The sequence below is a fragment of the Panthera pardus genome, unplaced genomic scaffold, assembly GCF_024362965.1.
Source record: "Panthera pardus isolate Hobbes unplaced genomic scaffold, ASM2436296v1 HiC_scaffold_22, whole genome shotgun sequence".
In the NCBI taxonomy this organism is placed as follows: domain Eukaryota; kingdom Metazoa; phylum Chordata; class Mammalia; order Carnivora; family Felidae; genus Panthera; species Panthera pardus.
The window spans coordinates 40,582,182-40,604,835 of NW_026526788.1; the positions used below are offsets into that span (position 1 = coordinate 40,582,182).

General features: G+C 39.5%; 1 protein-coding gene and 1 pseudogene across 10 annotated transcripts in view; one reads left to right on the forward strand and one right to left on the reverse strand.

The window, feature by feature from the left end:
• The window catches only part of NRG3 (neuregulin 3), a 1,050,974-nt gene that overhangs the window by 295,146 nt on the left and 733,174 nt on the right, over positions 1–22,654 (forward strand). The gene's annotated exons all lie outside the window — the stretch shown is intronic.
• On the reverse strand, positions 7,345–7,811 carry LOC109264500 (U1 small nuclear ribonucleoprotein C-like; annotated as a pseudogene).

The window sequence follows — 22,654 nt, forward strand, 5'->3', positions numbered from 1 at the left end:
TTTCTTTCTTTCTTCCTTCCTTCCTTCCTTCCTTCCTTCTCTCCCAATCCTGGTCAGGTGTCCTACTATGCATTCAGTTATCCAAGTTAGAATGCCAGCCAGTACTTTTTACCTTCCTATCTCCCTACCTTTCTCTTTCCCAACATGAGAACACGAAGAAATACCTTTATGTTACCTTGCTGTCTCTCACTGCCTGCTATGCTGTCCTTCTGAGCACCACCCTGGTCCATGCCCTCGTGAACTTGAGGACATGGAAGTGAAGATGGAGATGGCGGGCTTCTAGCTTATTCTCTTGCTTCTGGTTTCACTTCCTGAGATCAGCCTCCCTATTGGTATCAGAATCATCATTCTAAAATACAAATCTGATCTTGTCATTTCTATCAAAACATCTTTAATGGCTCAAGAGTGCCCTAAACTCCTCCAGCAGGCAGTGCCTTTTACGACATTGCCTCGACCAGCACTATCAGTTGAGCCATCTCGTCCCTCTGTTACTGTCCACATGACACCACATTCTATGAAAGGCTGAATACATCACATCACTGGGTATTGCTGAGCCATTTCCCTTCACTTAAATGCTTAATGTTACTGTTCTGCCTGGGAAATGACCATGTATCCTTCAAACTCGGTTCTGATGGCTTCCATGACTTGCCCTGGGAGGAGTAAACTTTTCTGTAATACTTTGTGCAGGTCTAGGAGAGCACTCATCACGTGGCTCACTATTCACATGTCTTTCTCTTTAATTGGACTGTGACTACTCCAAAAACAGATGCTATTCTCCCCACTACAATGATAGGTACTCAATAAAGGCAATTGCTCGGTTACTTGGATGATTACTTCTGTAACTGTCATGAAAGGAAAAGTCTGCTCCACAAACTTAAGCACGTGTTTGGATGGAGGAGTACCATTTATTGCACACTTAATATAAATGCTCTGTGTATGTGTATGTATATATATTTAATTCTTACAACAACTCTCTGATATAATTGCTATTATGCCCACTTTCCCAATGAGAAATCTGAGTTCTAGAGAAATCAAGGATTTGCCCAGGTTAGGTCTTATTTTTAGCCCAGAGGCTGCCATATTCTTCCATCCCACTGGACCAGAATGGGTCCATGAGATATTTCTTCATCCAACTTGGGAAACTGTAGATGAAGCCAACATAAACAACTGTCTTCCCTGTGCTAGCTCTCAAAACTTTTAATACATTCATGTGATTCTCCAAGTTTGACTATACCTCATAGCACTTTCCAGATCCGTTTGGCCTCGGAACCCATTTATACGTCTCTCTGCAGAACATACTTTGGGAGATACAGTATTATACCAAATGCTGTCTTTAAAAAAATTTTAGCTTTCATAGATGTTTGGTGGACCACTCCCCTTTCTCAACTCAATTTGAAGAGAGAATATGTATCCCGACCCAAGTATTCATTCTGTTACACTGAGATCAGGCAGAAGTGGTTGGCATATCAATTCTCAGAATCCCAGGGACCTCACCAGCTGTTCTATGGCTCTGTTTGCCTCAGCAGAGAGGAGAAGGACAAAAATGTATGCTTGATGCTCCTATTTATTTCGACCCATGCCCAGGCCCACAGGCTATCCATTGCACAAAGCATGTGCAAGAGAAGAAGAAACTTGGATTGAGCTGCCTGAGCTCTGATCTTCCTGTCAGCCTGTCCCTGGTGGGTCCTCCGCTCTGGTGGTATTTGGTTGGAGCTGGGTGGGGGGGCGGGGAGTGCCAGTGAGTGCTATCGAGTCGCCTGCACCTTTTGCACTGCACAGGACAAGTTTATTTATTGTTGTCTCCAGCTGAGAGCAGCAACATGGCATTCCCTGATCCCCCTGGTAATTTCCCAGGCTCAATGATTCCTGTTTCTCTTGACCTGCTTCACAGCTGGTGGCATTGTTGCTGACCTGGATTTGCTCTTCTTAGCTCAGATGACATAGCAGCTCAGAAGTTGCATGTATTTGACAACACAAAGACTCCATCCCTTTAAACAAGACACACACACACACACACACACACACACACACACACACACACAAAATGCAGCTCTGAAGTCACAGAGGCCTTGGTTCTAGTCCTGGCTTGAGAACACTAAATCCCGGCTCTGCCACTTGCTAGTTTGGACAAGTTACTAACCACACAGCCTCACTTTTCTGTATCTGCACGATGATGATAATATTACCCACCTCACAGGGCTCTTGAGAGGATTAAATAGCTCAGTGCCTGGGATATAGCAACAGTCATATACTGTTTGCTGTGTTTATATTACTAGCATTTTTCAATTTTGTCTTTTATTGTTTTACATATTAGTATTTACTTTCTTTTGCTTTCTCATAAACGATCAAGGCCTCATGGACTTATTTTAATCTAAGGAGACGTTAAGGAGAATAATCTATTGATTCTTTCTACAAAGGGTTTGTAATTATCTGGAGAAATTAATCATAAAAATAAGAAAAGGTTACCAGTGACACATTATATGCAGTATTTTAATTATTAAAAAAATAAAAAACATTCTTCATAAAGAAACTGAGTGTTAAATAAATCCATTAGCACCCAAGTTTAAAAAAGTCTATATGATGAGTAAGTGTAACTGATAAGATTTGAAAAAAATATTTGGAGTGTGTGTATTATCAAGAGTATACTCTAAGCTAATGGATCTCAAATTTTCTGATCTCAGGAACATTTTACATTCATAAAAATTATTGAAGTCTCCTCAAGAGCCTTTTCTTCAGTGAGCCATACCTATCAATATTTACCATATTAAAAATTAAAACAAGGAGACTTAAAAATATTTTATTGATCCTTATCAAAAATAAAAATAAACTATTGCATGCTAACATAAATGACAATTTTTTTAATGTTTATTTTTGAGAGAGACAGAGCATGAGTGGGGGAGGGGCAGAGAGAGAGGAGACACAGAAGCAGAAGCAGGTTCCAGGCTCTGAGCTGTCAGCACAGAACGCAACGTGAGGCTCGAACTCACGAACTGCAAAATCATGAATTGAGCCAAAGTTGGATGCTTAACCAAATGAGCCACCCAGGCGCCCCGTAAATAACAATTTTTAATGGAAAATAAATTATTTTCTGAAACAAAAGAGTGAGAAAAGTAGCATTGCTTTGTATATTTATGTTTTGTAGTAAAAAACACATGAAATCTACCCCTAAACATATTTTTGAGTGTATAGTACAGTATTGTTAACTATGAGTAAAATGTTGTACGGCAGATCTGTAGAAATTTTTGTGTGGCATAAATGACATTTTACACCCATTGAATAGCAGAAACTCTCCCATTTCCTACCCCCTTTCCTGTGGCAACCACCATTCTTTCTAGCTCAATGCGTTTGATTACTTTAGATACCTCCTATAAGTAGAATTAAGTAGTGTCTGTCCTGTGGCTGGGTTGTTTCACTTAGCAAAATGTTCTCAAAAATTAATCGTGTTGTAGCATATGACAGGATTTCCTTTTTAATTGCTGAACGATATCCCATCGTATGTGAAGATTGTGTTTTCTTCATTCATTCATGTGCCAGTAGACATTTAGTTTATTTTGACTGCTTAGCTATCGTGAATAATGCTCTCATAAACATGGGAATGCAAATATCTTTTTAAAATCCCGTTTTCAGTTCTTTTGGATATATACAAGAGGCGGGATTGCTGAATCATGTGGTAGTTGTGTTTTTATATATATTTTTTGAGAAACCTCCATACTGTTTTCCATAGTGCCTGCACCATTTTACATGCCCACCAACAATTATTTTAGATGATGGCTACCCTAATATGTGTGAAGTGAGATCTCATTGTGGTTTTAAATTGCGTTTGCCTGATGAATAGTGATATTGAGCATCTTTTCATTTATCCGCTAGCCATTTATAACTCTTCTTGGGAGAAATGTCTGTCTAAGCCATTGGCACTTTTTTAAAACTTTGAGTTATTATTTTTCATAGTGAGTTGTAGGAATTCCTATATATTTTGGATATTAATCTCTTATATATATGGTTTGAAATATTTTCTCCCATTTGATCAGCTGCCTTTTCATTTCGTTAATTTTTTCCCTTTGCCATGCAGAAGCTTTGTAGTTTGATGTAATCCGACTTGTCTATTTTTGCTTTTATTGCCTATTCTTTTTGGTGTCATTAAGAAATCGTTGCCAAAACCAGGGTCATGAATCTTTTTCCCTATGCTTTTTTTCCTACAAGTTTACAGTTTCTGGTATTACATTTAGGTATTATTCGATCCATTTAGGGTTAATATTTGTGAGTACTGTGAAGTAGGCTCCCACTTTCATTCTTTTGCATGTGGGCATCCACTTTTCCCAACACCATTTATTGAAGAAGCTGTCCTTTGTTCCATGTGTATTCTTGGCACTCATGTTGAAGATTAGCTGACTGTACCTGCATGGGTTTATTTCTGGGCTCTCTATTCTGTTCCATTGATCTGTACATCTGTCTTTATGTCAGCATCACATAGTTTTCATTATTGTAGCTTGAAATCAAAGAGTATGAGGCCTTCAGTTTTATTTTTCTTCTAAAAGATTGTTTTATTTATTCAGAATCCTTTGTGGTTCCACATGAATTTTTTCTAATTTTGTAAAAAATTGCCATTGAGATTTTTGTAGGGGTTACTTTGAATCTGTAGATTACTTTGATAGTATGGGCATTTTAACAATATTAAGCTTTCAGTTTCATGAACACAGGGTGTCTTTCCATTTATGTCTTCTTTCTTTCAGCAGTGTGTAGTTTTCATTGTACGAGTCTTTTGCCTTCTTAGTTATGTTTATTCCTAAGTATTTTATTCCTTTCGATGCTATTATACATGGGTTTGTTTTCCTAATTTCCCTTTTGGATTGGCCATTGTCAGTGTATGGAAATATAGTTTACTCTTGTGTGTTGCTTATATATCTTGCATCTTTGCTGAATTCATTTATTGGTTGCAACAGTTTTTGTGAGGAAACTTTCATGTTTGTTTTCTGCATATAAGATTGTGTCATCTGTGAACAGTACTTCTTCCTTTCTGATTTGGGTGCTTTTTATTTCTTTTTCTTGCCTAATTGCTCGGACCAGAGCTTGCAGTACTATGTTGAATAGAAGTAGTGGGAGTTGGGCATCCATGCCTTGTTCTTGACCTCAGAGGAAAGGCTGTCAGTACAGTGTTAGCTGTGGGCTTGTCGTATATGGCCTTTATTGTATTGAAGTAATTTCTTTCTGTTCCTAGTTTGAGTGTTTTTGTCATAACAGGGTGTTGAATTTTGTCAGTTGCTTTTTGTGTATCTATTGAGATGATCATGTGATTTTTATCCTTCATTCCGGTAATTGAGTGTTTCACATCAATTGATTTTTGTGTGTTCAGTCATCCGTGCATTACGGGGATAAATCCCATTGGTCATGGTGTCTGATCCTGTTGATATCTGTTGATTTCAGTTTGCTAGAATTTTGTTGAGTTCTTTTGCATCTATATTCATCAGAGATATTGGCCAGTTGTCTTCTTTTGGGGTAGTATCTTTTTCTGGCTTTGGTATCAGGATAATGCCATTCTCATTAAATGTGTTTGGAACTATTTCCTCCTCTTTAGATTTCTGGAAAAGTTTGAGAATGATTGGTGTTAATTCTTCTTTAAATATTTGGCGGAATTCACCAATGAAGCCATCTGATCTTGAACTTGTCTTTCTGAGGAAGTTTTTGATAAGTCATTCAGCCTCCTTACTAGTTATAGGTCTGTTCAGTTCTGTTTCTTCATGATTCAGTCATGGTCGGTTCAATTTCTAGGAAGGCTTCTCAAGACTTTCCTGTGGATGTATCTTCTCTGGACTTGTGCATGTAGATTTTTAATTAGATGGGTTTGCTGGTTTAGAGCTCATGATCTCTTGTTTTTCTGTGGTGTTTTTCTGCTATACTGAGGCTGCTCTGAATCAGCAGCACACCGCCCAGCTCTTTTACCTTCTCAGTGGCCCCCATTAAGAACACACTGGGTCCCAGCAGTGACAGGAGACGACCGAGACAGAAGCCAGTCCCTTAGGTAAGCTCTCCTGCTCCCACCCCATGAAAACCCAGAATGGTGAAGATACAATCCACTCCTCTCTTTCCCTCTCCAGGGAGAGTCCAGGAACTGGGAGTTCCCAACCATGATACTATATCAGTGGGAGGGATGGGGGTGAGAGGGCACCACACATTTTCCTGTTGGCTTCATTGTGGCCGATTTTATGCCACCTGGGGTGCAGGAGCTTCTTAACTGTTTTCTGGATTTCTCACAAAGGATATTGATCTGTGTTTATTTCTGAATCAGTATCTCTGTGGGAGGAAGGAGAGTCTAGGGCTTCCTATTCCACCATCTTGCTAACCTGCCAGGACATTACTTTATGTTTTTGCCAATCTCTTTAATGTCTGCCTTAGCAGAAGATAGCTAGATTCATATATCTGCACCTATAATCAATCCCTTACGTTGGTGTGGTGGGAGTATGTGAGGAAAACTAACTTCATACAAATATGTGGCTGGAAAAAGAAGGATTGTGTTTGTAGCAAAATCAGATAATTTTAGATTTCTTAAATTCTTATACCCTAACTCAACAGTTAATAGTTCTTAAAGATTACTGACAATGTGGAATCTGAAATTATAGGACATTTTTTCCTGTGTGACATTCTACCTTGAAAGAGCCTTCTACCGGTACATCATTTCATAGCCTCATGCATTGGTCATTTGGAAAATATTGTTTCATTGAGTTAAGCAGATCTTCTAAATAAATGGTGGCTCATGATTATACAATATCAATAAAATTATTTTATCGATCTGATCACCATTTACATTGGAAATGTCTTATGTTACCAAATGCTAGTTTTCCAAAATCCCAATTCTCACTTGGTTGCTTTAACTTGATCAGTGGTAACGGTTGATAATCAACATACTCTCAGCTGTTTTCCCTGAAATGACAAATATACCTCATTCTTTTTTGACAAGGTATCTACCAAATATTGTAGTTTGAAAACCTTTTTCTTTCCATCAGCCACTCTGTCAAGTAAAAATAGTGTCCCACGAAAAAGTAGCTAGTTCAGTTTGTAACTCAAAACAACTGCACGAGAACTTTTTTTTAAAACTAAAACAGTTGACAATTTTATCTTCACGTTTCACACAACAAATGAAAGTTGCTTTTTTTGTTTTGTTTTGTTTTTGTTTTTGTCCCACTACTTCCCTACAAAACCTATTCTCAGTTTGATAGGAAGGGAGACAGATTTTCCTTGTCATGCTGTTAGAAAACATCCAGAGTCACAGCATCATGATCTCCTGGTAAAGAACAAGTAAATATATATTTATATATATATTTATTAATATAAAGAGGGCCCCCTCTCTTCTTATCTGTCTGGTCAAGTCATTCCTGGCTGAGTGGGCACCATCATGGGACGGGCGGGAGGTCTCATCATGGGGGTGCCGAGGCATCATTGGCACATGGCCTCCCATAAGAGGCCTCATTCCAGAAGCAGGTCCCACTGGCATCATCCCAGGAGGAGGAGGGCCCATTGTTGGCATCATGGGAGGGCCCCCATAACGGGTGCTAGCATCATACCAGGGCAAGGAGGACCCGCAAGATTTGGGAGATGGGATCATGGCCCCTCCAGGAGGAGAAGCAGAGAATAGAGTAGGAGGCATCTTTTCATGTTGAAATGCCATGCTTGTTTTGTCAATCAAGCTCTGAGCCTGCTCTTCTATCCATTTCTGATAGTAGTCTTTTACATTCTTTGTGTTTCCTGCCGCTTTACTGTGTCTTTCTCACAGACGGAGAGTCATGAGTAAGGTATGTGTTATAGTAAAACTTAGGCATGTTACTCTACAGGCACTGGCCACTCCGTCCTTGCACAAGTATTTTTAAGGCAATAATTGACACTTCGGTATACATCAGAAGAGTTGCGTATGCGTGCGTGCGTGTGTGTGTGTGTGTGTACTTCTCATTTCATTACATAGAATATTTTAAAGATGCGTGCTCAAGAGTTGATATTTGATAAAATTAATGATTTTTACTACTACATCAAGGACATCCCTAAATGGAAATGTCCCCCAGCAAAAGGACATAGCAGTGAAGAATATTATTAATATTAATACAAATGAATTTTACTGCCTTGATTTGCAGCGACCAGTTTTATCAGACATTGCTTTTACAGTATCAATGCAAACCTCATAGAATCTCTAAAAGGTTCTCGCAGACCACACTTTGAGAGCTGCTCGTTTGAGCTACTATAACAAATATACCCAAGATTACAGGGGATCAAACAAGACAAAAGGGTATTCATTCTTCTAACTGTTTAGAGCAGTGGTTTTCATCGAGGGGCAAACTTGACCCAAGTATTTGACAACATCTGGGGAAATTTTTGGTTGCCACAACTAGGGAAAAGGGGAGTCACTGGTATGCAGGAACTCAACTAAACTTTCTGTAGTGCCTGGAATACTGTCTCATAACAAATTATTATTCAGCTCAAAGACAGTAGTTCCGAAGTCCAGCAACTCTGGTCTAAAGAGAGGAGGGCAGGCCTGAAAGATAGTTATATGCTCTACAAGGTTAAATAAGGGCAAAGGTTTCTTCTATCTAATGGTTCTGTTATTCCCCAAGGAGTTTTCCTCATTACCAGTCAGACCTGGCTGACCGGAACAACATCTGCTTTCTGCAAGGGGCAAAGATAAGAAGTTGAGGACAAGCAATTGGCTCTTAAGAAAATGATGGGAAAATTGCCCACATCCTTCCAGCTCCTTACAATTCCATTGGCAAGGACTTGGCCAAATGGCCAGGCTGAGACTGTCATGGAGGAGAGGTTTCCATTTAAAAGGGAGGTGCAGAGACTGGTTGCTGGTGAAAATTAGCAATAGCCATCATGATAGGGAAATGCTTTAAAACATTTGAAAGGATGCTAAGAGAAGCTAGTGGCCTTAATCACAGAATAATTTAAAGTTCCTGTGTATATATAATAGGAATGGATTTTTAACATATAGAAAACTGAACATAATCCTTGCAGTGTTTTGTAAACATTGAATTTATGAAAATATATTTTGTCATTCTCTTCTGGAGTCAAATTCATTCCTTGGGGACCTAATCAATTGACTTGCCCATAGGAAGAATGTGTTCTTTGGGAGGTCACCAGCTCCAACCAAATGTAAATAAACTGATATCTGACTTGTTTATGGAACTTATCTTCGGGCTTCATTAAAACCCTGCGTTTCTAACTAGAGAAAGGAAAGGGAGACATTGACTTACTGTCAAAACCAACAAGGTCTGGATGAAGGCCCCTTGAAAGTCTCATTCCTGTGAGCTGGTAAACATTTATAGCTAATTTGAAATGAGATGCTTAATTACATAATTTCATTCCAATTAAGCTGCTAATTAATTGACAGGGCATCTTTGAGTGCTTTACACAGTACAAGTAAAAGGCAGCAGCGTCTTGAGCCTATTACCTGTGACCCTTTGGGAGAGATCAGTAAATAACTATTTAAGAGGTTGGAAACAGAGTTTGTTAAAAATGAAAATAGGAGCCCAGCCCAGGGAGATCCAGGCCCAAGACCACCTCTGGCTTAGGGTCTTTCAGCTGTCTCCCATCAGACCCCCCCCCCTTTTTTTTTGAGAGAGAGAGAGAGAGTAATGAAAAGAAAAAAAAAAACACCTCTAAATAAGTATTTATTCTGTGCCCAGCCTTGTGCTAGGAAGTTATACAAGTGATATAAGACATTAAAACGTCCGTCCACTTGCTGTTTTAAGAAATAGGTTGTTTGGGAAGGAGGTAATTAGCTTTACCTTTCTTAACCTCTAATTTACCTTTTCTCTTTCCTGTCTTTCTGCTTCAGCCTCCTAAAACCTCGTCCTGCAGACAGATCAGCCATGTCCAGTTCATCTCTGCAGCTGGAATTAAGTGTTTTAACAGAAAAAGAGAATTCTAGATTGAAATCAGTTTTTTGAAATAAAAGGCATTATTTTACCACTTGCATTCTCCAGCCTTTTGGACTGGAAAGCTATAATGTAGGAATAAACATGTGTTCTTACCCATAGCCATGATATACTTGTTCCTTTACTTGCCTGCACTGACGAAGATATTACTGGAATGTGTCTTTTTCATCAGTTAATACAGAAGCAGAAACCTGTGGGGCAGGCATGGTGGCTGTCTAGCTGCTAAATGTTAGTGTTGGCTCAAGGATCTTTCAGAATCATTTCAGCAGATGCTCAAAGGCAGCGTTATCACATCTTTCCATCTTATAATTGGTTTTATTTTAATAAAGAGTAAAATCAGGTCAAGTGCAGATTTGTCTCCCAACCCAAAGAGTTTCATATGCTTTTCACTCTTTATTTTCACCCAATCTGTAACTGGCAGCATGTCTTTATTTTTTAAGTGTTTGAAAAGGTGAGTTTCCTCTCAGATACATCAGTTCCTCTGCATATCTTTAGTTCCCTGTCACTGGATAGCAGCAGCAATTTCGTCACATCGTGTCTAAATGTCTATGTGGGCATGAAATTGTTAGGAATCACCTTAGTGAATAACTGACTCAAGAATTCATTGCTTCAAAACAAGATAATTTCTTTAGCAGAAGCATACAGGACCCCAAAGAGATGTAACTCACACACTTATTAAAAACAGATAGTATCTCACTCCTCTCTCCCTCCTGTCCCCACAAACCTCCTTTAAATCCTCACCAATAAAGAGGCACGCAGTGGGAACCAGAGAAGAAGCATCTTTGCTGTCCTTATCTAAGTGATGGTTAACCTCTCCTTCAGTCATAACTAGTGCTGGGATCATCTTGAAAAGCTCTTTCCCATGGGAAGTGAGGCAACCGTGAGCATCCTGGCCTTATATTTCAAGTCCTGGCCACTGAACATCCTGGCATTATATTTCTAGTCCTGGCCACTGACAAGGAAGTTAGGCTGTGATACGCTGAGGTCCACTTCCCCCGGTGCCTCAGAATTTTAACCTGAACCCAACAAACCTGCATGGTGTGTGCTCACATGTTTATTATATATCGCAAGTGGAGTGCAGAGTGGACATGTGGGCATGTGATAAGCAGATATCAGGTTGTGGTCATAATTAAACCCTTTCAACTGTATGGGTACTGAAAGGAATACTTAATCAGAAATCAGAGGGGTGACCCATATTTGGATAAACATTTATGGGCTTATGCAATCATATTGTACGTATTATCTATCTATACCTATTACATACAGACTTTCTGGACATTCAAGTCCCTCTTCCAGGAAACTCCAAGACTTTGGAACACTGGACTTCTGGCCTCGTGAACCTGTTGTTTCTTCACATGGTGGACTCCTTTGTAACATGGGCAATCCCATTGATGAGGACATATGAAGGAAAGAGTAACCATTCTGTCAAGCCCTGGTTTGTCCTTATCTTCAGATCATCATAAAGATTTTTCCTGATCTTATTTCCATTAGATCAGAACCCAGCCTAGACTCTCATCCAACAAGTAGACTCAGAGACCTTTTGGTAGGTGCTTACTGTAATTCAGTTTCTTTTTTTAATGTTTATTAATATATTTTGAGAGAGAGAGCACGCGCGTGTCCGTACATGTTCATGTGAGTGCAAGAGGAGCAGAGAAAGAGGGAGAGAGAGAATCCCAAGCAGGCTCCATGCTGTCAGTGCAGAGTCTAATGCGGGGCTCGATCTCAGGAACCCTGAGATCATGACCTGACCCAATATCAAGAGTCGTATGCTTAGCTAAGCCACCCAGGTGCTCCCAGTTTATTTTCATAGATTTAATTTTACTTCTCAATGAATAATATAAATTAACAAATAAAAACAAATTCAGGATGTGGATTTTTTTTAGATCCCAGGTGTTAAGAATTCCTTGGTGTGCCTATGATGGACCTATAAACCATATATGAACTTTCTTGTTACTAAGGTGATCAGTAGAGATAGTGAAATGAACAAAAAATTGGCTTAGTATTCTTAGGTTCTTATTTGCTCTCTTCTTGAGGTGAAACACTTTTAATTGGCTTCTTATGTGCCATTGAGGCATTCTCACCTCTGGATGCTTACATCATGGATATGGAAACTTTATGGTATTTATTAATTTTTAATGGTTATTTTAAATTTCTTGAAACACATTTCAAGATACTTCCAAAATTCATGTTTTGCTATTAATCATCTGTGTCCTGAAACTATTTTGCTAAATGAAATTTCTTAGTATTTGTTTGAGGACACAGGAATTAGATTTAGAGTAGGAAGGATAAAACCCAGGATTCTTTATCATCCTTTTCACACTAGGAACTGTGGTGCTGGATTTTTCTATGGGCTAGAGGGAGGCCTATTTCCTTGCTGGTTCTCTTACATGCTTGATAGCATTATTATTGAGGTTTACTGGATCCCTGTGGAAGCCCATTGTGAAGGTGGCTGAGTGAGTGTTTTAACTCTAGCACATGCCCCAGTTTATTAAAAGGATCATATTCTGTCATTGGCTCCCCTTTACTTAGATGGCATTCCTGAATGTACATTTTCAGAAATTATTTTGAAGATTGAACATCATAAAAAAAGCTATTTTAGGATATTATGTTCGATTTCCAAAAGCAGTGGAATAATCAAGTGAACTAGTTATTTCCATAATGAAATGGCAAATTTTGGAAATGACTAAATTTTACATAAATATAATAGTTTTGAATGCCCTTGTTCATGGGAAAATAAGAAATTATCTCAAAATGCTAATTAGTGTTGAGACTTCCTCTGACCTTTTATAATTTGTCTCTTGTCTACAGTTTCTTTTATAAATGTGTGTATTTTATTTTATTTTTAAAAATTCAACTAAGACTATTCCCAAAGGGGGAAGCAATGTAGCATGCATTTCAGAGCAAGTGCTTTGGAATGCACGCCACTGCAGGCTGGGTTCCCCCAGACAAAACCCCTTTGCCCAATAAGGCGGTGGGGGGGTGGGTAAAAATACCTACCTCATGATGTTGCTGAGAGGGTCGCATTCAAACATACTCAGAGACCTTAGTACTTTTGTCTATAAAATAATATTAAGTATCACTTTCATATTATCATTAATAAATGTATTGCTTTCCAAGATGAAGAATAAAAAAAAAAACCAAATTTGGAACATCTGCATAAGATTAATAGAAAACATTTTTACTATTACGGTTATAACCACCAGTTTTTATCTAAAATAGGTGATTAACGCTCTTTCTTTTAAGCATTTGGTGAAACTTAAGGTATTTTCCCGTATGCAAAGTTGATAATAGTTTTATTTTCTTTTTTAATCATCCAAAGTAGCCAAATTTCTTTGGAATACAGATAAAAAGATATTATTCTTGCTCCCATATGGGTACAGGTATCACTTACTCATTTTTTCCCTGAAATTAAAGAAATGGAAAGTTGGCAGTCACTGGTTTCACTCTTCATTGACAAGTTTTCCACTTACTGTGTAGGACCTTGAACAAATCCTACCTCTCTGTGCTGCTGTACCAGTAAGGGAGCTTTCAGCTGCTAAGTAGATTAAAAAAACCCTGAAAATGCCTTCAACAATAGCACATCAGAGGCAGAATAGGTCCAGAGTTGCTCTATTCAGTGGCTCACCAACAGTATCTAAGATTTGTCCAGCCATCTGTCCTGCCATCCTCAGTATCTCAGCTTTGTTCTCATTTCCCCATCATGCACACATGTTGGCACTACAGGACCAGGCATTACACACAGATATGACAAACTCTCATAGAGGGACAATGAAAATGTCATTTCTGTCGTATCCTTCATAACACTTCATAACACTGAAAAACAGTGGGTTCTTCCCTAAGGCTGGATATATGGATAAAATTTTGTTCAAGAGTAAATGGACTTAGGTGACAGTGCACAGTATCTACTAAAGCCTTGGAAATACCAATTCTATCTAGGTCACAGTATTTTTTTTTTATTTGAATTAATTAAATAATGGCAGTACTTATAACCAGGCCCATGGCTCTCAAATAAACAACAACGCTTTGGGCGTTTAAGGGAGTTTAAGGCTTAGCCAATTATGTTTAAGTATAACCCTAGGCTCTCCTTCACCTGTGCTCCCACTGTTCAGCTAGGGCTCATAGGGTTCATCACTCACTCATTGCCATAGCTCTTACATTGTTGTCTACACTGATGTCCATGATAATCACATTCCAACTCCATGTGATGGTGAAAGGCACAAACTACATGACTTCTAATCCCCTTCCTTCTTTAAATTCTTTAAATTTTCCAGGAGCCATTAATGAGGTAGGGAAAAACACACTATCAAATATCTACACCAGCAAGATTCATTTGATGAAGGGACTCCACAAAAGGCAAGTTTATTCGTGTTGTAAAACTACCATGGCTTCCTTCTTCCTGAACATGTACAAGGAGAACTCAAAAGGCTTCTGGGTTAGCGTGAATGCTTTCTTACCAAACACTCTTTTCCCCCCTTGTTCTGGCCAGTCTGGGGGAAATATGTTATGCAAATGTGATCCACCAAGAAGGATTGATTTGTTGAGGCCTCCACCAGTACCTATATTCTGAGGCCCTAGGATTTGTTTCCTGGCTGCCTCTGGTCCTGTGGTTGAGGCTTATTGGCAATTCAGTCCTAACACAAGAGCACTTTCCCTTTTTTTTTTTTTTTCTTGGGCTTGATTTCCCATTGCATTTATCTGCTTCCGTCAATGCAAAATACTGAAAGGTTCAAATTGATTTTCCTTCTCGAAACATGAAAGGTCTGTTTTTCAAACTTCAGTATTTCCTTAGGAAATATCTCTGATCAATATGTGCAAGAATTAAAGAGAAACTCCAAACCCCCCCTTCTGATTGTCAGTAACTCAAAGCAACCTGTTTACCCACTTGGATCCTTCCCAGCAGAAAACGTTAACAATTGTAATTATCACCATTATGCAGTATGTTCAATTGTACAATCAATATAATTGCCAAATGGAAATTATACAATAAATATAATTGCTGCTTTACTCCTGTGCAGTATTTCACTGGCACTTCACATTTATTTTGTCCTTTAATTAGTAACAGGTGTAATTACAGGACTGTGTTCAGAGCTGAAGCTGAGTAATTGGCATGAGTGGGCACAGGGTTTGGCTATTGAGAGGGGGCCCGCATGACTCATTCTCTGCTGGGATTGCCTGAGGACACCACACGGCCCACTGAGCAGCCTAAAGTCATGCTGACCTGTGGACGCTTTTGGTATAAACTCTAGGTCAAGGATGCCCTGCAGCCCCTGAGACACGCTGTTTTGCCACCCTTCTCTCTTGACTTCCAGCACCCCGTTGTACCTATTCTTTGTCTATCTAGATGAATGTATTCATTCATTCATTCAACAAGTATTTATTGAACACTGATTTTGTGTCAGGTACTATTCTATGTGTAGGAGATATTCAGGCAAGAGAGCGGCACAAAGCTTACAATCTAGTGGATAAAAGCAGGGACTACACACACACACACACACACACACACACACACACACAACAAACCAAGAGATAAGAAATTTATAGTGATAAGGGCTAGGAAGATAGACTACTGTAACATAAGAATGTGTTTTGACTAGGTGGTCTTTCCCAGACATGACATTTGACTTGAGGTGTTAATGATGAGGCAGGATGTTTGGGCAGAGGTTGTGGCAACTGCAGAGACTCTCAAGAGGAACAAGCTTAGGAGAAGGTCCATAGTGTTCAGGGGGTGAGGAGGAAAGAGAAAAAAAGAGACAGAGACAGAGAAAATGTGAAGTGGACTGGAAGAAATCGATAGAAATGGTTTAAATCTTAGAGGGTCTTTAAATCATAATAAAGGATTTGATATTCTAAGTGCAATGGGAATCTGGTGGAGAGTTGGTTGCAGTGTAGTGGCACCCCTTGATTTACATCTACCATTCTACCTGCTGTTTAATAAGATACATTATAGAGGAGTAAGCATTGAAGGAGAGCAGATGGAGGAAACACCAGGTAGGAGTTGCTGGTTGCTCAGGCAAGAATGGTACCGCTGGAGGTGGAAAGACTATAGTGATTAAAAATATATGTCTTTTGAAAGGTAGAGTTGCCATTGCCTGCTGATGGAGTTGGTGTGAATGATGAGACAAAAGACTGAAATCCTCAATGGCTCTAGGCTTTTGGCTTGGAACTGAGACGGGGAAGTCTGGGGGAAACAAACACACCAGTTTTAAGAGTAGGACAACAAACGGGTTCCAGTTAAAATGCCATTGGACATCCAGGTAGGTAGTTGGATAAACACCCTGAAGGGAGTAGTCATTACTGTAGATCTAAATATGAAACTCAGTAGTATTGAGATGGAATTATTCATGGACCGGGATGCAGTGAACATCAGAGACAGAAGACAGAAGAGGTCCCAGGATTGAACTGTGAGCAGTTGCAACATTTAGAAGTTCCATAAATGAGGAAGAATAAGCCAAAAAAAATTCAGAAAGAGCTGCCAGTGAGGTACAAGGAAAACCAGGCAACTCTGGATGCTACTCCATCCAAGAGAGGATAAGAATAGAGGGCTTAACTATGTGAGATACTGCTAACATGCTAAGATGAAAGCAAAAACGTGGTCTTTGGATTTGGCAATGTGGAGGCTGCCATTGACCTTGCCAGAACAAATTTAGTGGAATGACTAGGATGCAAGAATATGTGTGGGTTGAAGATAAAATGTGAGCTGAGGAAATGCAGCCAGCGTGCACATGACTTGGGGAGTGCTATGACAAAAAGCAAGAAACCCAGCTGTAGGTGGAGGGGCACCAGGGTCAAAGAAAGGCTGCTGGATATTTTTATATGTGGAAAAGGATGCAGAGTGAGAAATGGATGCTACAAGGTGGGAGGTAAATTTCTATGCGAACAAAGTCCTTGAGTAGATGAGACATGAAATCCAGAATCTAAGTGAAGGGACTGCCTCCAACAGGAACAGAGGCTTGTGTTCCTTGTGATAAGAGGGAAAGCGAGAGTGTGGGCACAGATTCAGGAAGGTCAGTCCATGTGGTAGTGGGAGGACTGTCGCTGCCTCCCAGGAGTTCGTGATCTGAAGGAGAGAGACACATCGTGCACATCTCCCTGCATGAGTCAGAGAGAGGTCTGAATGCAGAGAAGTGAGTGCTGTGGGAGGGCAGCGGTGGGAGGAATTATCCTGTAAAGTTTGATAGAGGAGGTAGTGTTTGGCTTGACTCTTTAATAATACATGTAATTATATACTGTTATTTGACTAAGATACCAACAAATTTTAGGGCACTCTCTCTAGAAGACCCCCTGGTTAAGAGTTCTTTTATCAAGGAAGACCCAGGTTGATCTCTCATTCCCAGTGATATGATCACTAAGATCCTGAGACACTGCAACCCCTCTCAGGTATCACCGCCTTCTCAGGTGCCCTGTTTTCCCTTGAAAACTTCTTCTCTCCTCAGTCTTTGGCCAAGTTTTAATTATCTTTCAAGGCCAAGTTGAAGTGCTACTTCTTCAAGAAAGCCTTCCCAATTCATCGCCAGTCCCCTTATCAATTTAGGTCAGTTTCCTTCCTGTATGTAAGTGGGGCAGGGAGAAGGATTCCCATCTTGTGGATGTGTCAGGATGGGTGTGGTCCAATCCACGTGGTTGAAAGAGAGGGGCCCATGTAGGAACCACTCCAGAGCTCAGGTGAGAGACAGCTTAGAGCTCCAGAGGGCTCAGTTGAAGGCTGCCAGAACGGGACAGTGTTTGCAATCTTGGAAAAAAAAGTTCTGTTTGTGTTTCCGTGTACAGGTGCAGTAGAGTCTAGCCTTGTACTTGACTTTGGTGAAAGACCATATTTCTGATTATGATCAAATAAAAAGACAATTAAGCATCACAAGGAAAACCCTCAGTTTAGAGGTCAAAACCCACTTGATGGCCAAGTACAGCTCATTTTGGGTTGGACTCAAGGACTATCAGCACCACCTCCACAGCACAGGGATGGAGCTTTGTTATGAGTGTGGTCTCTGTTAGGAGTGTGTACAGGGCAGCACATTTGTCCTCATTATATCTTGAAAATAGAGCCTTAAACCACTGAGAAAGGCTACAGCTCTTTACCTGAATATGGCGGCAGGATAATGCTTCCTCCCTGACTCGCCACGAGATGCCTGTCTTAATCCTCAGAACCTATGAATATGTCATGTTGCATAGCAAGAGGTAATGAGGTAATTAAAGTTGCTTGGTAATCCCCTGTTACTGAATGGAGACGTTTTCCTTGATTTTGCCTGGGACCATTGCAGTCACAAAGGTCCTTCAAACTGGAAGAGGGAAGCAAGAAAGTCTATGTCAGAGGGATACAACCTGAAAAGGACTTGACCAGCTGTTGTTGGCTTTGAAGATGGAAAGCAGCCATACACTAAGGAATGCAGGCTGCCTCTAGAAACTGAAAAAAGCAAGAAAAGAGATATGACCCTAGAGCCTCCAGAAGGGACACAGTTCTGCCGACACCTTGATTTTGGTTCAATGAGACCTGCTGTGGATTTGTGACTTGCAGGATTATTAAGATAATAAATCTATGTGTTTTAAACCACCAGGTTTATGGTGACTTGTTATAGCAGCAATTGGAAATTAAGGCACACTGTGGTGAGCCTCTATGCCTGAATCTGAAAATGCATGGAAAACCCATGTAGAGTACCAGAGTGTAAGTAGATGACAAGGTGAAAAACCCAGGAGTCATATAGAAAATGTTTTGCATTATTATAATAGCACCCTTCCAAGTAAGCCAGTACTGAACACTTAGCAGTTTTAAAACATAAGGCCCCAGAGACGGTTTCCTCGGCTTGACAATGGGGGTAGTAACAAATTCATACGTTGTGGAGGAGATGGGAATAAGATGATGTACTCGAAGCAATTTGGTGAACTCTCATTTTCCCCTCAAATCTCTGGGAGAATTTTGACCAACTTATGTGGTATTAGAATGCATACTGGCCCGAGAGACAGAAGACCTGGGTTCATGTCTCAGCTTCACCCTCTGTGAACTTCCGTAACCCATTTAGCCTTTTTGGAGGCTTGGTTATGTCATTGGTAAAATACAGATATTACGGCCTATTCATCTATGCTAAAAGATAATGATAAATATAGCAGGTGTACTTTATACGTCATGAAACACTGCACATGCAAAGAATTATCATTATTAGTAATAAATGTCACTGTGCCTTGGCCTTATTCTTGGTCGACGTATGGTCAGATTCCTTCTGACCATTTAGAAGATCAAATGTTACTCTTTTCTAAATGAGCTACAGTGAGTGGGTGATAAGAGGGTGAAGAGCAGGTGTGAATTTGTCCATAGAATCAGAGGTCCTTTCTCCAGCCACTGGGTCCAGAAATCATTCCCTCTCTGGACTGAGTTGTCCAGGTTTTAAGACAACCCCAGCAGTTTTTAGTAGAAAGGTTCTTGAGAATCATTCTTCCGTATTTTGATTGATTTCTGGACAAGTTCATTCAGCTCTGTGACTCAGGGTTCCATACCCAATTCCCTGAGCTGTACAGTAAATAGAAATAGACGTCAAAAGTTCCTGGGTGTCAAAGAATGCATCTTACACTAATGTAAGGAAATTCTGTCCATCTTGAAAAGGGGGCCTGGAATCCAGAAGTAAAGACGGCAGTGGCCTACTTGACTTCACCAAACTTCACGGAGGCAGAAACAATTTTGCCTTCACAATTTTGCACAGCAGCGACCACATAGTAAATGCTCAGTGAATGAGTGAATGTGTCTTTTTCTATTATATAAAGGAAATCTGCCCTTTTAAAAAAAAATATATGGGTCTTCTTCTTTTCAAGGAACTTGGTGAGTTCAGTGAGTCAGCTTGGCTCTATGAGTTTTCTTTTCTGTGATAAGAAGGCTCCAGAGTGCTTTCTGTGTGGAACTATGTGCCAGGCACACAGCCCTCCTACACAAGACCAAAAATTATTCTGCAAAGAAGGAAAATATGTAAAATTTGGTTTTATATATAAAGTGCTGGGAATAGTGTGCGGAACACAGTACCATGTATTTGCTGTTTTTATTATTCTCTATGATCTTGTGTGGGCTTATTCAAGTTCTGATTGATAATTTTACTATAAAGCCATGTTCTGAATACGTTCTTTTTTCCCCAAAAGGTTATGCCATGCTTATAATCAGAAGGAAAGTATATTATCCTAAATAAACAACACTGGATCCAAAAGGCTCAGGAAGGACCATTAATATTCATCTAAGATAATACTAGAAAAAGAAAGGTTGTTCTAGAACTTAATTCCTGATAATTTGAGAAGCAAAAAGATGTTATTGAGATCTTTAGAGTGTTCATGTTTTCCTTTTTAGAAAAAAAAGTCTCTAATTCTTTACTCCTCAAATGTGCAATTATTATAAGCAAAGCAAAAGTAATAACTAAACTGTTCATTGATATAACCGCTTTGTTTAAATTGCTCTTGAAATCTTAAAGTATTATTCATAATATTAAATTGATGTAGTCTGATCAAAAGAGAGGACATTTAATTAAAAATATGTAAAGCATCTAGAGTTGAAAATCAATGAATATTTTGTACACAGTAACTGATGTTACCTTATGAAAATAAAATCTTACCTACTTGTTCCATTAAAAGCCTCTGCTTCTAATCACTTAGCTATCACTAGGCTATCACTTCGCACTCACTTCATATTCATTGAAAATATGGGACAGGAAATCCTGAAAACATTAGCTGAAGAAACACACAGCTTATCTGGCTACTTTCATGATTTTTCAGATGCAATATGGAAGAAAAAGATATATAAAAGCTATTTCCCAGGGGTTGCAGATCAAACAAAGGGCAGATTTTTATCTTTCCAATAGTTCCTAGGGGGAAAAACAAAATAAAAGATGGTTTAGAAAAAGAGAATAACATTTGTAATTCTTGGCTCTCTTATGAGTAAGAAAGTAGGGAAATTCTTGACAGATAGGTAACAATACCACATGTGCTCTTAATACTGGGATGTATTTCCAGTGTGCAGTTCAGATAAACAGAGGAGATTTTAAAACCTCAAACTTCTTATACCATCATTCCTTATCACCTACATTATTTGGGGAAAGGCCATATTTCTATCTGAGGTTAAAAATAAAGTGTTGGTTCATTCATTCGTTTGCTAGTTCATTCGTTTACTCTTTCTTCTAGTTCGAGTTTCAGAATATTAGTGGGGTATAAGAGCCTTTTTCCTAACTGTAATACACTTCACATAACTTAAGAAAGGATAAGTAAGGGTATATACTAATTATATAACTAGTCTATTAATTTGTTCATATTTTCTTTAAAGTCTAGTTTGTTGTACAATGCCATGCTTCTCAAGCCTAAACCAAAACCATGAAACAGATTTGTAGGACCTTCTGGAATCTCCTCTCTAATTCTAGAATGTTGGTTGTAGCTGTGCTTAGTTCTCCACATTTGGACATGTTCTGGGACCTGATTCACTGAATATAGTTGATAGTCTAAATACGTAGGTTGGGAAATGCTTTCATATGAACATTTAAATGAACCGATAAACCAGCCTATCTTTTAATACACCAATTTGTTTATGTAAATGTATATTTGAGACCCTTAAAACCACTTTTCTTACATAGAAGTTACTTTTAGGTATTTTACGTAAAACCTGATTTTCTCATCTATTGCGCTTGTGTTAATGTGTACTTGTTCAAACAACAAAGACAGTGATTTCTTACCTGGTAGGGTGAGGTCTGTCATGTAATATTAGGACCACTGCATATAAAAACAGGATTGAGATGGGGGTCAAGGAAGCAATCTGTATCTGCTGCCCATAACATTACAAGCTTTGCTGTATTAATCTAGTTTCCAAAACATTCCTCCCTTCCCTTCCCTTCCCTTCCCTTCCCTTCCCTTCCCTTCCCTTCCCTTCCCTTCCCTTCCCTTCCCTTCCCTTCCCTTCCCCTTCCCCTTCCCCTTCCCCTTCCCCTTCCCTTCTTCTTCCCTTCCTCTTCCCTTCCTCTTCCCTTCCTCTTCCCTTTCTCTTCCTTCCTTCCTTCCTTCCTTCCTTCCTTCCTTCCTTCCTTCCATTATCTTTTTTTCAAAAAGTTTAAAGACAAGTGCCCAGAATCTTGGTTATTGAATATGTATGTCTGCATGTGTATGTGGAGATAGAATACAGAAAAGAGCATACTCCTGTCATGGCATTTATGAAATTAATTGCGGTGGTTGGTTTATTCCCTAAGCCTTAGTTTCCTTATCTGCAAAATGGGGCTAGAAAGTGGAAAAGGCGAGGGGTGCCTGGGTGGCTCAGTTGGTTAAGTGTCTGACACTTGGCTCAGGTCATAATCTCACGTTTCGTTAGTTTGAGCCCCATGTTGGGCTTTGTATTGACAGCGTGGAGCCTGCTTGGGATTCTCTCCCTCCCTCTCTCTCTGTCCTTCCTCTGCTCATGCTGTCTCACTCTCTCTCAAAATAAATAAATAAACTTAAAAAATAAAAGAAGAAAGTGAAAAAGGGAAGTGCATGGATATGTCCCTAGAAGCTCCAGAGGGACGCACAGTTCTGCTGACACCTCAATTTCCTTGTTTTCAAAAATGTCAGGAACTCATGTAGGTGCAGGACCTATCATAGGGAACACAGTAGATTACAGAAATGATGACGTTGCACATTCTTAGCTCTGTGCTTCTACGATTCACCCTGTATGAATACAGTTGGTGCTGGTGTTGTGGTTGGTGGTGTTGGTGGCACAGCATCTATAGCAGCTGCAGCAGCAGCAGCTCAGGAACAGT